Genomic DNA, 13018 nt, shown 5'->3' on the forward strand with positions numbered 1-13018 from the left:
CACTTCACCGAGTACAGCATACATAAATTCTCCTTTCCCCTTGTATGTCCAAATATTATGCGAATAAGTCTAGCCCCATCCTCTTAATTCACTATAAATATATCGAGATCTGCTGAATTCAATCCACACGTCCGAGTGGGGATCAATAAATCATCTGTTCAACTCGAGTATTATGCTCTAATGCCAGGTTATTTGCAGCAAGTTTGCATCCTGTTTGGCTATATGTGGAACAACAATGATAGACCCTACATCGGTCAGTCTGGGCGTACAAAGGGAGCTTTCGATATGCCCAATATCTCATTTATACCAGACTTGGTACGGTCCTTCTGTCCGACGTTTTTTCTATACAAGTGGTAGGAAGTCGAGGGTATCACAATAAGAGTGATTTTTGATGGATTGGCATCTAAAATGGAGGCAGGAAGTTTCGCGGGAACTTTACCTAAAAGAAGATCGATTCGTATTCGGTATTTTTTGTTGTTGAATGGATAGTTTTCTCGCTTTATGTGTCATAGGAGTGTTTTCAACCAGAAATAACAACTAACTAAAATATTGCGTTACCATAGCAACGGAGAATAACCCATTAGAAGTGTCAGTGTGAAGTTTGAGGTCAAAAAAGTTAACCAGAGTTACGCAATAAATTAAAAGAAAGAAGATCTCCAGTTTCCACCGAAATTGTGAAAATCGAAAAATTGGAGTATCGAGCTATCACCAAGTACCCGTATTTAAATTGGTCCAGAGGTAGGCATATTTACGAAGATATGCTCAATACCCTTGGCGATCAATTTCCTTCGTATGCGACCGTGAAAAATTGGACTGCAAGCTTCAAAAGAGTTAAATTTTCCATTGAAGATGATGACCGATCGGGAAGGCCAGTTTCTATGTCAGTCCCCGAAAATATCGATGCAGTTCATGACATGATTTTATCAGACCGTCGAATTGGGCTAAAACGGATATCTGAAGAACTAAATATTTCATACGAACGCGTTATCATATTATAGTTCACGTCAATTTGGACATGAGAAAAATTGCTGCAAAATGGATCCCCAAATGTTTGAATGTTGACCAAAAGCGTGCAAGGGCAGAAGCATCGTGTTCGATCTGTGCTCGAATTGAAAACGATGTAGACTTCTTAAACCGAATTGAGAAATTAAAGAGAAAAGACGCGAAAAGCTCTCCGAAGGTGTTTTGTTTTTGCAGGAAAACGCCCCTGCACACAAATCTCATGTTGCCATGCAAAAAATTCGTGATTTAGGGTTTGAATTACTAGAACATCCCCTTTATTCACCATATTTGGCTCCATCCGACTATCATCTCTTTACTCAACTGAAAAAAAGTTCAAAAGGTCGTAAATTTTCTTCCAACGAGGGAGTAATAAAAGCTGTGGAGGTCTGGTTTGCAGAGCAAGAAGAAACATTTTTTTTGGAAGGTCTAGAGACGTTGCAGGTTCGCTGTATTGAATGTATCCAATCAAGAGGAGAATATGTTGAGTAATAAAATATTTTTACATTGAAATTTTGTTTGGTTCTATAGTAGAATAGTATAGAATTTTTCAATATATCATCGTATGTTCAACCATATGATAAGAACAACTTGAAATATCTGAGTTTATGTTATCAAAAATACGGTAAAAAAACTGCTTGGCATGTTTTTTCTTGCCAGAATCTGGGCGATCCCGAAAATCCATCTCCGGTCCATGAAATACGTTTTAGAATTAATTACTTTCGCTCCCTTCAATTACATAGGATCCGAAGGGCAGTTTATCTGTATCACAAAGACTAATATTTCATTCAAAACGGAGCAAGGGTTGCGCCTGCCTCCCCTGATCTTGCGCCTTTAAAGCGTAGGGGCTGATAATAGCATTCCATGGGGTTGATCCAATAAAAGTGTTTAATTGAAATCAAAATAAATATATCAAGAATTCAATAATACGAGCTGCATCGATCCCTGCTGGATTAAATGAAATTTAAAGCTATGAAAGACATGTTTGAGATTCTTTGTATAAGGGTTAGTTTGCACACCTGTTTGGGAGGTCGATTTTCACAGAGTGTGAGGATATTCTCGTTGAGGATAGCAGCAAGCCTCACCTAGTTCTAGGCCTCAGCGATCTCTAGGGACTCGCCATAAGAATTTATTGCTCTACACCAAACTCCAAGTACCTATGTGTGACATGTGTGAGTAATTCTACAGTGGATCGATGATCCATCTTGCTTATCGTTTAAGAGTTGATGTATTTCTCCAAGACTTTGCTGAGAGATTGAAGCAATCTAAGCGTAGTGAATGTTTGTATTGAGGATTAATCTTGCACGTTAAGATTCTTTCAGAATGCCATAGCTTTTGTTCGAAGCCTTATGTTCTCTACCTTTCGGGAAAAAAAGTTGAGACATCCAAAACAGCTCGAGATCAAGAACACAAACAATATTAACGTCAACTCTCGTCAAAGCTCGCATGACTGCAGCGCTAAGCTTATTATACATTCCCTCCCAGGACATATGCTCGCAAGGCAACAATGTGTCTGAATTTCGGACTAGGAAATATTGTAACAAAACAAGGCAAACTTGAGACTCGGCAGGGTGCATCATAAACACAAATATAAAGGCCCTCTTTTTGATTTTTCACTTCGGCACCTTTCAGCATGTCAATATGATGTGCCCCACGGCGAAGGTTATTGTTGCCGACATGGGTAACTGTCGTGAGGCAGGGGAATGGACCCCCTTGGGCTACGACCCACGGGTAGCCTTAATAAGGGATATATAACAATTGGATCGGGAGTACGTTTATTACTGCAATTATTCGACTAATTGAACAATAAAACTGAAGCTGATTCTTGAAGGTTATCTCCGACGGATTGTTGTCAATATTGTTAGACAAATGCCTTCCAAGCTTATGGAAACCTCGTATGTTGTGCTGTTTATGAAACAAACTTCGTGACGGAACACGTCAAATTTTTCCTGGAATATTTATTATCGACTTCAAAGCACAATATCGCGATTTAATAGTCTCCGAAGACGTATCGTCTTCCTCGACGAAACCAAGGAGACAAATGGCGTTTTCATTGAGTTGATCCGTCAAAAACGCCGCTGTCATAAAAAACGCAAGCGCCACGAATGTTTACCAGAGACTTCACGGATATCCCTGATCCCCAGCTATTAAAAGTATCATTTCTGCCTTGGAAAAAAGGGACGTTAATGTAAAAAAAAAACGTTCAGTGTCTGCGCTCGGATGTTTTATGTGACAACAGGATTAACCTACAGAAACGCGCTGTACAATGGAAGATCGCAGTGATAAAATGTATCTAATCCGATGTTTTATGTTGGCACTCAGGGATCTTTTGGAAGTTTGTTGAAGCGTATAGAAGGAAGGACGTAAACCTATGCTTTCAATCGAAATTCCTACTGGGTAGGGTATCATCAAAGGACAATATTGCCGAATTCAAGAAGCAGAAAGCAAAAGCTGGAAATTTTCTTCAGTTTATTCCCTACAGAGATGATTTTATCATCGGTAGAACTCATGAAGAATTATGAACATCGAAATGAATACGAACTAGTGTTCGTTATAATTCGTCATGAATAGCTTTCAGATTAGGTTAGGTTAGGTTTGGTCAAGTTAAACTAGGTTAAATTAGCCTACGTTCAGTTGGGCTAGGTTAATTCAGGCTAGGTTAATTTAGGCTAGGTTAATTTAGGCTAGGTTAATTTAGGCTAGGTTTATTTAGGCTAGGTTAAGTAAGGTTACGTTTATAGTTCACATAAATCATTTTTCTGAGCTTCTTCTTTACCACTTCATGGTATAGTTTTCGAATTCATATAATCTGTCAGTTAACGTCAGGATTTTGCTACATTGTTATCAGCAAATTATAAGGATGTTAGGTATTCCAACCAGCAGTTCTTTCACATAATTTTTCTGTAATCCACCGCTAAGGTGTCTTTCTTCTCCAAACATTTCGGCCCGATATCAACGTTTCACTATTGTATTCATTACATTGTAATCAGTGTAAAGCATATTCTCGATTTTTAGTAGGGGGTGCTTCTGCCCAAAATAGAAATTGCGAAACAACCCCCGTTCTTTCACCAACAGAAAAATTCAAATTTCAACCCCTGTCTCGTCCTCTGAACATCCTACTGGAATTCACTCAGTATTCGCGTGTTTCGGGAGGGCGGAGGCAGGGGGGAAACACGACGGTCGAAGGCTAGCAGTATCTAATATACTGGGAGGTTGCCCTTTAATTTGCGAGGGTCGCGCCCCTGCCATGCCACCCTCGAAGCTCGTTAGAAAGCTCTGCTTGTGCCAATTGCCGATCTGTTCGAGAACAAAAAACGATTTCGTGCCTTTCTGTCGTGATGGGCCGTTGACAGGAAGCCAGATTGAAATAATACGTTCGAATCCGGAAAATTGGTGTGTTCATAACTGCTGAACGAGCTCGATGAAATTGGTCTTCGAAAAATTACCAAAAAGATGGGTTCAGTTGAAACTTCCTCAAGACCGAACGGTTGTGTCGAAATGGATGAAATTCACAGATTTATTACTAGAAGAGTTGCTCTTTCAGAATATGTATCACATTTAGATTTACGATAATTTTCCTGGAAGAAAAACTTCTCCAAAGCTGACCTTCGAAAAATTCCCAAAAAGTTGGGTAAACTTAAAACTTCCTCCAGACCGAACGGTTGCGCCGAGATGGTTGAGCTTCTCAGATTTCTTACTAGAAGAATTGCTCTATCAGAAAATGTATCACATTTGGATCTACTATAATTATCCTGAAAGAAAAACTTCTCTAAAGCTGACCTTCGAAAAATTCCCAAAAAGTTGGATTCAGTTAAAACTTCCTCAAGATCGAACGGTTACGCCGAGATGGTTGAGCTTCTCAGATTTTTTACTAGAAGAATTGCTCTATCAGAATATGTATCACATTGAGATCCACGATGATTTTCCTGGAAGATAATCGACTCGAAAGTTGACCGAACTTGATGAATTTTCCAGATTTATTACTAGAAGAGTTTCTCTGTGAGAACTTGAGAGAAATCCTGTCATAAACATATATGGACTTCAATTTCAACATCAATTTCAACTGCAATCGATATTCTTTCATCGGTTGACCGGTAAGGAAAAAATTTAAAAATCTACTAAAATTTCGCACCTTCATAAGTACCAAAGTTTTCTATAGTTAACAGAAATCTGCCGACAAAGTTTTTTCGCTCGTCAGAACATCATATTTCAATCATCTACCGCCCTAAGACCTTGCCATAGCCGTATGTAATAAGCACATAATGATCCAAATATCAATATTGGAAATCTCACACGACAAGGATTTCTTTCACATTTTTTCTCAATTTCACTTTGTCGGCTCACATCAAATTACATAAAGCAGTATAATGCGACAGTCCCCAAGTGTCAATTTCCTGTTTGTATATCCCCATACAGCTCTAATGTTAAATTCGCCTTTGTTGTTCGATAACATCTGATTTAAAATATCTTTCATCCAGACTTGCACAATTTTCAACATATCAATTTCAACCCCGGTTGACCGATTGTGTTGCGGCCCCTACCAGAAATGCAAGCGTCGAACATACAGCTGATCTCCTGTAGGGGCCTAAAAAACTGCTTTTCGGCATTGTGAAAGTGTCACTACTTAGCGATACCTACAGTAGCAACGATGGGGAGTGAATTTCAAAGAAAGTTTGGTGATTTTACCTGCTGCCTTCCGTACGAATGACAAGAGATAAACACCCTTAAAATGCCAACGGCTCTAGTGTGTTATGTTGTTTGAAGTGAAACGATACGTCTATAAAAACAACAAACTATACAGGGTGTAAATGAATATTAAAAAATAAGGGCGATACGTTGTCAAAAAATAGTGTTGCTTTATAAAAATGAAAACATATTTCTTCTAGGTCTCTCAAAACCTGAAAAAATATCCAGGTTGGAAGAGTAACAAAAATATTGCATTATCATTGTACTTTCCTGCAAAGTTTCACCAATATATTCCTTTTCCTTTTAAAGATATTTCCGTGTTTTATCCTGTTTATACTAAAAGCCGAACTAACGAAACCAAAGATGCTTTACGCCTTGTAACCTATACAAATCCTGTTTAATGTTCAAGGATTATAAAAAAGATTTTTTTAAATAAAACCAATAGTACCTACCCCTTCTATGAGGTGTATTCTCTCGTTTTTCTCACCTCAGAATGCTTACAGAGGTATATGACAAATTCCGAGGGGGATGCAACCTTTCTTATCTGCATAATTTGTGACATCTGTTTTACAAGTTATTATATGTAACATATAAAATGCATGTGTCTCTCGTGAAAAGCGCATCGAAATCCGTATGCAAATTGACATTGGAGCCAAACCCCTACTCTTCTTAGGGTTGATTTTGTATCGTATTTCACAGTCGATACATCATGTGACTAAGGGAGAAGCGCATAAGAAAATACCTTGGACATTAAAATGAAAACTTATAGGTACACGACAGGACAAAATCGGCTTTCCAAAGCTTCCCTCTCAACCATAGAAAACAATATTAGTATCTGAAGCATAATTTTTTTCATTGGTAACCGATTCTAACTGATACAAATTTCTTATCTACACGTTCAACGATCATATAACTCAATGTCGATTTGTTCCATACGAGGCTGAAATTATCTATGGTATTGCTCGTATAAAAGAACCCTTTCCGAAAGTAAAGTCTCCCTGAGGACGACAATAGTATATTCCACCCCTTTGACTAAATTCCCCAAATCTGTTAAATTAGAGACATGTGCCGCAGTTTAATATGAATTATGACTTCATACTGTGATTCCATATAAATTATCGAAAATCACTTTTTGCGAACAATGCTTCTCCCTCATTCGAGTGAATTGTAACATATCTTTTTTTACGGGTATCAAGAAAAACTGCTCTTGTTCAACTATTTTCAATTTGATTATTCTATGTTGTTGTTTCCATATTCTTAGTTGTAACGAAGTCAGCATCACAGTTCTGTTCGCTTCCCGATATTCTACCCAAGTACAACGAGAAAAGTTTGAAAACTTCTCGATCCCAAATTGCACACTTTCATAACTCTAACGTCTACCAGTTTCAGTTGTCATGGTTCATGGTTGAGCATTCGAATCGAATTTTATTCACTTCAGTACACTTCATTCTGCTTCAACGACTTTAAATTCTTTCATCATCTGGCGAAAAAGTAGCAACCCTTTTGCACTATTGTAATTGTTCAATGTTTCGTAAAAAGCAGTACAACTCAATTATGTTCTGAACAATAACAGTTCCTACCTATTATAGAGGAAGATACTGATGCTCAATAAAGGGGATGCAGACATCAGCATCATTCCCAGCACGAGTAGAAAAAATGTTAGACAGATTGATAAAACAGTACCTTACGTAGAATATATTATATTACACAATATTTAGATTAGATCCATTTTTATTCATTATTTCCAATAATTAACCTCTGAGGTTTACTGTGGACTAAAGTTTTTGTTTCGATGCAATTCTCTCATTCATATATAATGTTATATAGGTATAATCGGACAAAATTTCCAGATAAAATAACTGTAACCGCAGCTTATCCAAAAGAAAAACAGGAAAAGGTTTACATAACGTCTAATAAAAAAGGTTACGCAGCTTTCTAATGCACCGACGACGTATGCATAGATTAAAGATAATTTAAAACCGTGAAATATGAGGACAGACCGAAGATTAGACGATGTTTGTTTAGCCTCAGCAATGGGGTTTGTCACATTTACCCTTTCTCTAGGCTCCAAACCTGACACATCACGAGGGGTTGACGTATAATTGCAGTAAGCCAAAGTACAAACAGTCGACATCCGTACAGAGGTGAATTTGAATAAAGATATGAATTTTTTGGGACATTATTCATTCAGGAACAATGAAGAATTATCCCTCGAAAATGATGCCTGTATACCAACGCTCAACAGTTTGGGACAGATATTACAGACATACAATCGCACTTTTATCTTACTGATCTTCGACTAGGTTTGAGTTCAACTAACCCCACCATTGAAGATGACAATTAAAAGACATCCCTAACATGTTTCATTTAATCCTGTTGTCACACTCTAGTAGCAACACCCGTTTCGATGTCCAAGATCAGGTGTGGTCCCCCAGTTCAACAAAGGCATCAAATTACGTCTAGCGTCACTGATCATGGGTGACTTGATACGAGGCAGTGGATCATGATCATTGTTTCATGCTCAGCCGCTTTCGATTACGGGGGAGTTGACTGTATTATGTAGCTCGTAGTTGCAGTAACCTGAAACGTTATAATTGAAGAGTCAACCTGCTCTTCAGGACATGCTATACTTTTCACTTCATGCAATAAGCTATAGTTGGATCCAGTCAAGAGAAATTTTAAAACAAAATATCCTCATATGTATTGATGCATTGCGATCAAATGAATAGATTTTGGCGTCAGATGAACGCTCTTGATTTTTATCAACGTTTAAGGTCTAATTTGTCGTGGATGAAAAGAGAAACAGAGCTACCTCTTCTACAGCAGCGGAGTATCAATCATCTATTAACACGTTTGGATTTTGTGCACCCTGAATTGTCGACCTATACCATAACGAATGCAAAAATTATATATGCGGCATATTAATCCGCTCCAGCCATACATAATTAACACGATACACCCCTCGCTATTATACAGCATTAGAAACAAGTGTAGTTTGCATATTTCAGCGACAAATCTGCCCCAACCCTCCCTCCCAAACTGCGATATCCTTATGCAAACTGCGGATAGTCCTGCGAGATGTCGTTTATCACGTGTTATATCTTCATGAACACGTTTCGACACTTGTGTACGTGATCCTTCGATGGAACAGATGGTTAAAATTGAATTAATAAATCTCTGACAAGGACTAATTTAGATTTAGGTCGGGAGCGAGCTTGCATTCTGCTGATCAATAATAATTATCGAATTGCACAAGAAATACGGAAATAATTTTTAATCCTTTCGGTAATTTGAACAGAAGGTTCGTCAATTTATCAATGAGCAAATCATCCCCAGGCAAAAGAAGGTCTATATCCATTTCAGGCTCAAAAAGTTACCTGTTCGAGCATTTTCCTGCAAGGTAGTGAATACCAATGATGAATCTCGAATTTTGTGCGTTACTTTTCACTCTCCTTCTGTAAATATGTAATAAATGTCCATGTAATCTGCAAAATTTTACGATCCTGCCAGGATTCGAACCTGGAATCTTCTGATCCGTAGTCAGACGCGTTATCCGTTGCGCCACAGGACCTTGTTACCATCACGTGGCACACGAAAAGCAGACTTCATTATCCGCCAAATTACAGGTAGAAATGTATCTATTTATACAGCACTAGATGTAACCTGGTGCTTCACAAGCTGATGGATATAATTAGAATTATTTCAACCTTTCTCGCATGAAACATGCGGTCATCCATCCAAGTACCAACCTTATCCGAGACTGTTTGACTTTCGCAGAGCGTTCAAAAAATTTGTCGTTAGGTAGTTGAATTAAGTTTGTATGCTGAAGTTTCATTGTAATATTTCTCTTCCTCAAACAAACTCTCTCTGTAAAAAGGGTTCTCTTTCTCTATTCCAGATAATATCTCTCAGTCTAATCTAATCTTACGTTCATTTGTATAGATAATTATCCCATATTTTAATGTGGGATCCACGTATGTAGGTATATGTAGTTTATTCGATGATTTTTTTTAACGTCCGATATATACAAGCCCATACATCGTATAGAAAAGGAGAAATATGATGGATATCTGAATCAACAAGGGTTAGAGTTCAATAAATCAATATAAAACTCGTGTGGAAAAGCAGGTGTACTCTTATGCAGATTTTTCATGAATGCAAATCGAGCATATCGAAATAAGGTTTAATCCTTTAGTCAAATTAGATTTGAATAAGCCGTCATGTCAGAAGGGTGAAGGGAAGGATTGATATTTTGATTCATATCTCGCATTAACGGAGCTGTCTGCACTCCTACTGACGTCTGATGATGTTAATGGAAAAGTTTTTTTCGTCTTCAAATATTTTCAAGCTTGCTTCCATGAAGGAAATTTTCCTCCCGTGATAATAATCATACGTTCAAACGAGGAGTTAAGCGGACTTTGTTTAGTCACGCGGCCACCCATAAAGACACGTGGCCTAAATGACAGTAATCCCAGGTTAATTGGAAGGGACGATAGAGGATGAATGTCATATCGTACAGCGGAGATATCGTTTTAATTGAAAAGGTCGGTAGCCTGGCAGAATTTTTTCCAGAAGCGATGATTCGAAGAGACAGCGATGATCATGGATAATTGGGATTCAAGAGGAAAAAATGGAGAGATCTATGCAAGCTTTTGAGCACAGAACATAAACAGCTTTTGAGAGCCAGATAAATTCGAAGCCAGACCACTGAAATCTCGATCTGACATAGATTTCTGAGGGAAATATAAGTAATATACAAATAGCGGACTTGGGTACAAATTTCCTTCTATGTATCATTCACAGACTCTCTTTTGACTTCGGTACACAGATGCCAACCTAAAAATATTGAGAATTCTCTACGACACGAGGAAGGAAATTTCTCCTTGTTGACAAGAATCTTATTTATTTACTCCTCCTTTTCATGACAATAATCCAATATTATTGAGTTCCTCTGTGTCCTTTGAGATAAGGAAAAAGGCAAACAGACTATTCCTGCCGGATTTCACCTTCATATGGACGTATAATTTAGAATCTTATTTCAGGATAAAAAACATTCTTGTTTATACCTTTCGAAGAATGTTTATATCCTTCCATAATAGGTCTAATATGCTCATTGATATATTTCCGGTTTATAGCTGAAGTTAATACCAACAAAGAGGCGTCAAAATCTCTTCAATAGAAATACAGCTGCTTAATCCTGGCTGGAATGGGGATATCACAGACGTCTTACTGAATGCTATGCTAGAAACTCTCTGGTTCTTTGTTCATCACTCAGAAGAAAAGGAGAAACACAAGTCGATATATAATAAAAAACTGGAGTGAATCGCGATGTAGATTCGAAATAAAATACATATCCATTCTTAGAATTATGTAGAGAAGATCTTATTTTGATGTACAACACAAATTCAACTCTTTTTGTTGTTCATTTCTTTTCCTCTTCAAATGTTAAATCTTCCCGGCTAAGTAGAGATGAAGAGCGTTTATTTTTAGGGTTCTGATACCCGTCTTATGTTCGGGTTGTTTTGACGTGTACAACAATTCTCTTGGGACAAATGTCAAGAATAAATCTCACACTAATGTAGTCGAACTTGAGCGGAAGTAGATAATTCATTAGCATGTGCTTATCCTCTTCCTGTTGCGATAATTTTCGTTCTCAGACCTTTCATTAACTTTTCTCCTTCGAAATTCTGTGTCAACTATGAGAAAATCACCACTACGATTCGTAGATTGCATTTTGCGACGTTTTTATAATCGAATTTTCCCTCGGAATATTGAATAACACTTTTATTAACCATGAAGCGCGGATGATTAACGGTCCATAGACAGTCTTTTGTTTGTGGCAAATCAGACGAGACGGATTTACGATTTCGCGGTTCTTTCGTCGCAGTCGACATGATTTTTTTTCTCGCCGACTTTCTACGTTACGAGATGCTGGAAGAATGGGTTATTTTTTCTGGTACGATTGGCGTAGACCGCAAATTAACTTTAACGACTGAAGGAGCAGTTCACGTAGATTGGGGAGGAATCATAAAGCATTTCTAGCGACCGCAAAAATTGTTTTATGCTGAACATCTCCCGCAAGATTGAATTATGGGTTCAAGCTACGTGTGGTACTGTTTTGTTCGGAAACGAAGAGTAGTAAAGAGTAGTAAATTGTACATACACATAAGTATTTGGTACTCTTTTCCACTTAAATGGACCGATATTTTTAATCCTTCGTATTGGGAGTACAAATTATTTCAGTGTCTGATTTGGGTGAGATCAGAGAGGTTGGCCATCAGCCCGTAATATTCAGTTCATATCGCTTTGAATTTCATACAAAAACTTTGTTTTCTTCTGTGCTGAATATGTAAGAATTTGTGTCAAGTAAACAAAACAATGAAAAGTTTTCTGCTTCATTGGAAAGTAGATCGCAGCTGAAATGCGTTAAATGCTCATGAAAACATTCTCCCTTTGAATATCAAGAATGACGTAGCCAAACACCGAAATTTCTCCCAAATTATGCCGTGAATTCAGCGACCCCCATGCATCATTCCGATAACGTTTTTTACATTATCAGCAAATATTCCAGCACGTGGTGCTGGGCGTACATAGCTCTCGCACGTTTTTAACATAACAAAACTCTTTCCCCCAAAAGGGGACAACAGTCATTTAACATCTGATAATCCTTTGGCGATCGAGATCGCGTTGCTAATCAATCAATTTTTTATTTGAGGTGAAATTGATGTGTCATTGGGAATTGGAAATTTCGCTCCCAGATTGACTTAGGGAGAACTGGGGTATCGCATCTTTTTGGCGAAAAAAGTTTTAATCTGATCATGATACTCATCAGGTTTTTTATACGCACTAGCAGATAAAAGAATATAATATTGTTTTGCGTGGCAAAATTTAGGAAATCTCTGGAAGCTGACTGAAATGATTTTATGGATGAATATATCATATATAACCTTTCGTCATCAGCGCCACTGATAGAGTGGTTATTAGACGTATTTCATACAGCTTACAGTTCTTAGTCTAAATTTCTTAGGTCCAAAGTCGCTCTTATTCAATTTATAGTAGTCGAAAATAAAAAATATGTTCTCTTAATCAGGAATTGAATTGTCTCTACGGTGAAATCACGGTTTATGTTTGTGTGTTGTGTTTTCATCATTCGTTCTATCGCAAACGGAATCATTTCAAACCTATAAGCTCCAATAATGTTTCCGAATGCTAGGGCATGTCAATCACGACCCCCAAATTGTTTATATTGACGTCTGTTAGATTGAAGGCAAGCCTGATATTGACATTGAACAGGCAATGCCTATTTCCACCCACTGCATTTACAGGGACAAGG

At 37.7% G+C, this 13018-nt stretch overlaps 1 non-coding gene across 1 annotated transcript; it reads right to left on the reverse strand.

Moving 5' to 3' along the window:
* Positions 1 to 9183: 9183 nt before the first annotated feature.
* Positions 9184 to 9256, reverse strand: Trnar-acg. The gene has a single exon. It is a non-coding gene; the product is annotated as a tRNA-Arg (tRNA).
* Positions 9257 to 13018: the final 3762 nt, after the last annotated feature.

The sequence above is a fragment of the Coccinella septempunctata genome, chromosome 4, assembly GCF_907165205.1.
Source record: "Coccinella septempunctata chromosome 4, icCocSept1.1, whole genome shotgun sequence".
Lineage (NCBI taxonomy): Eukaryota > Metazoa > Arthropoda > Insecta > Coleoptera > Coccinellidae > Coccinella > Coccinella septempunctata.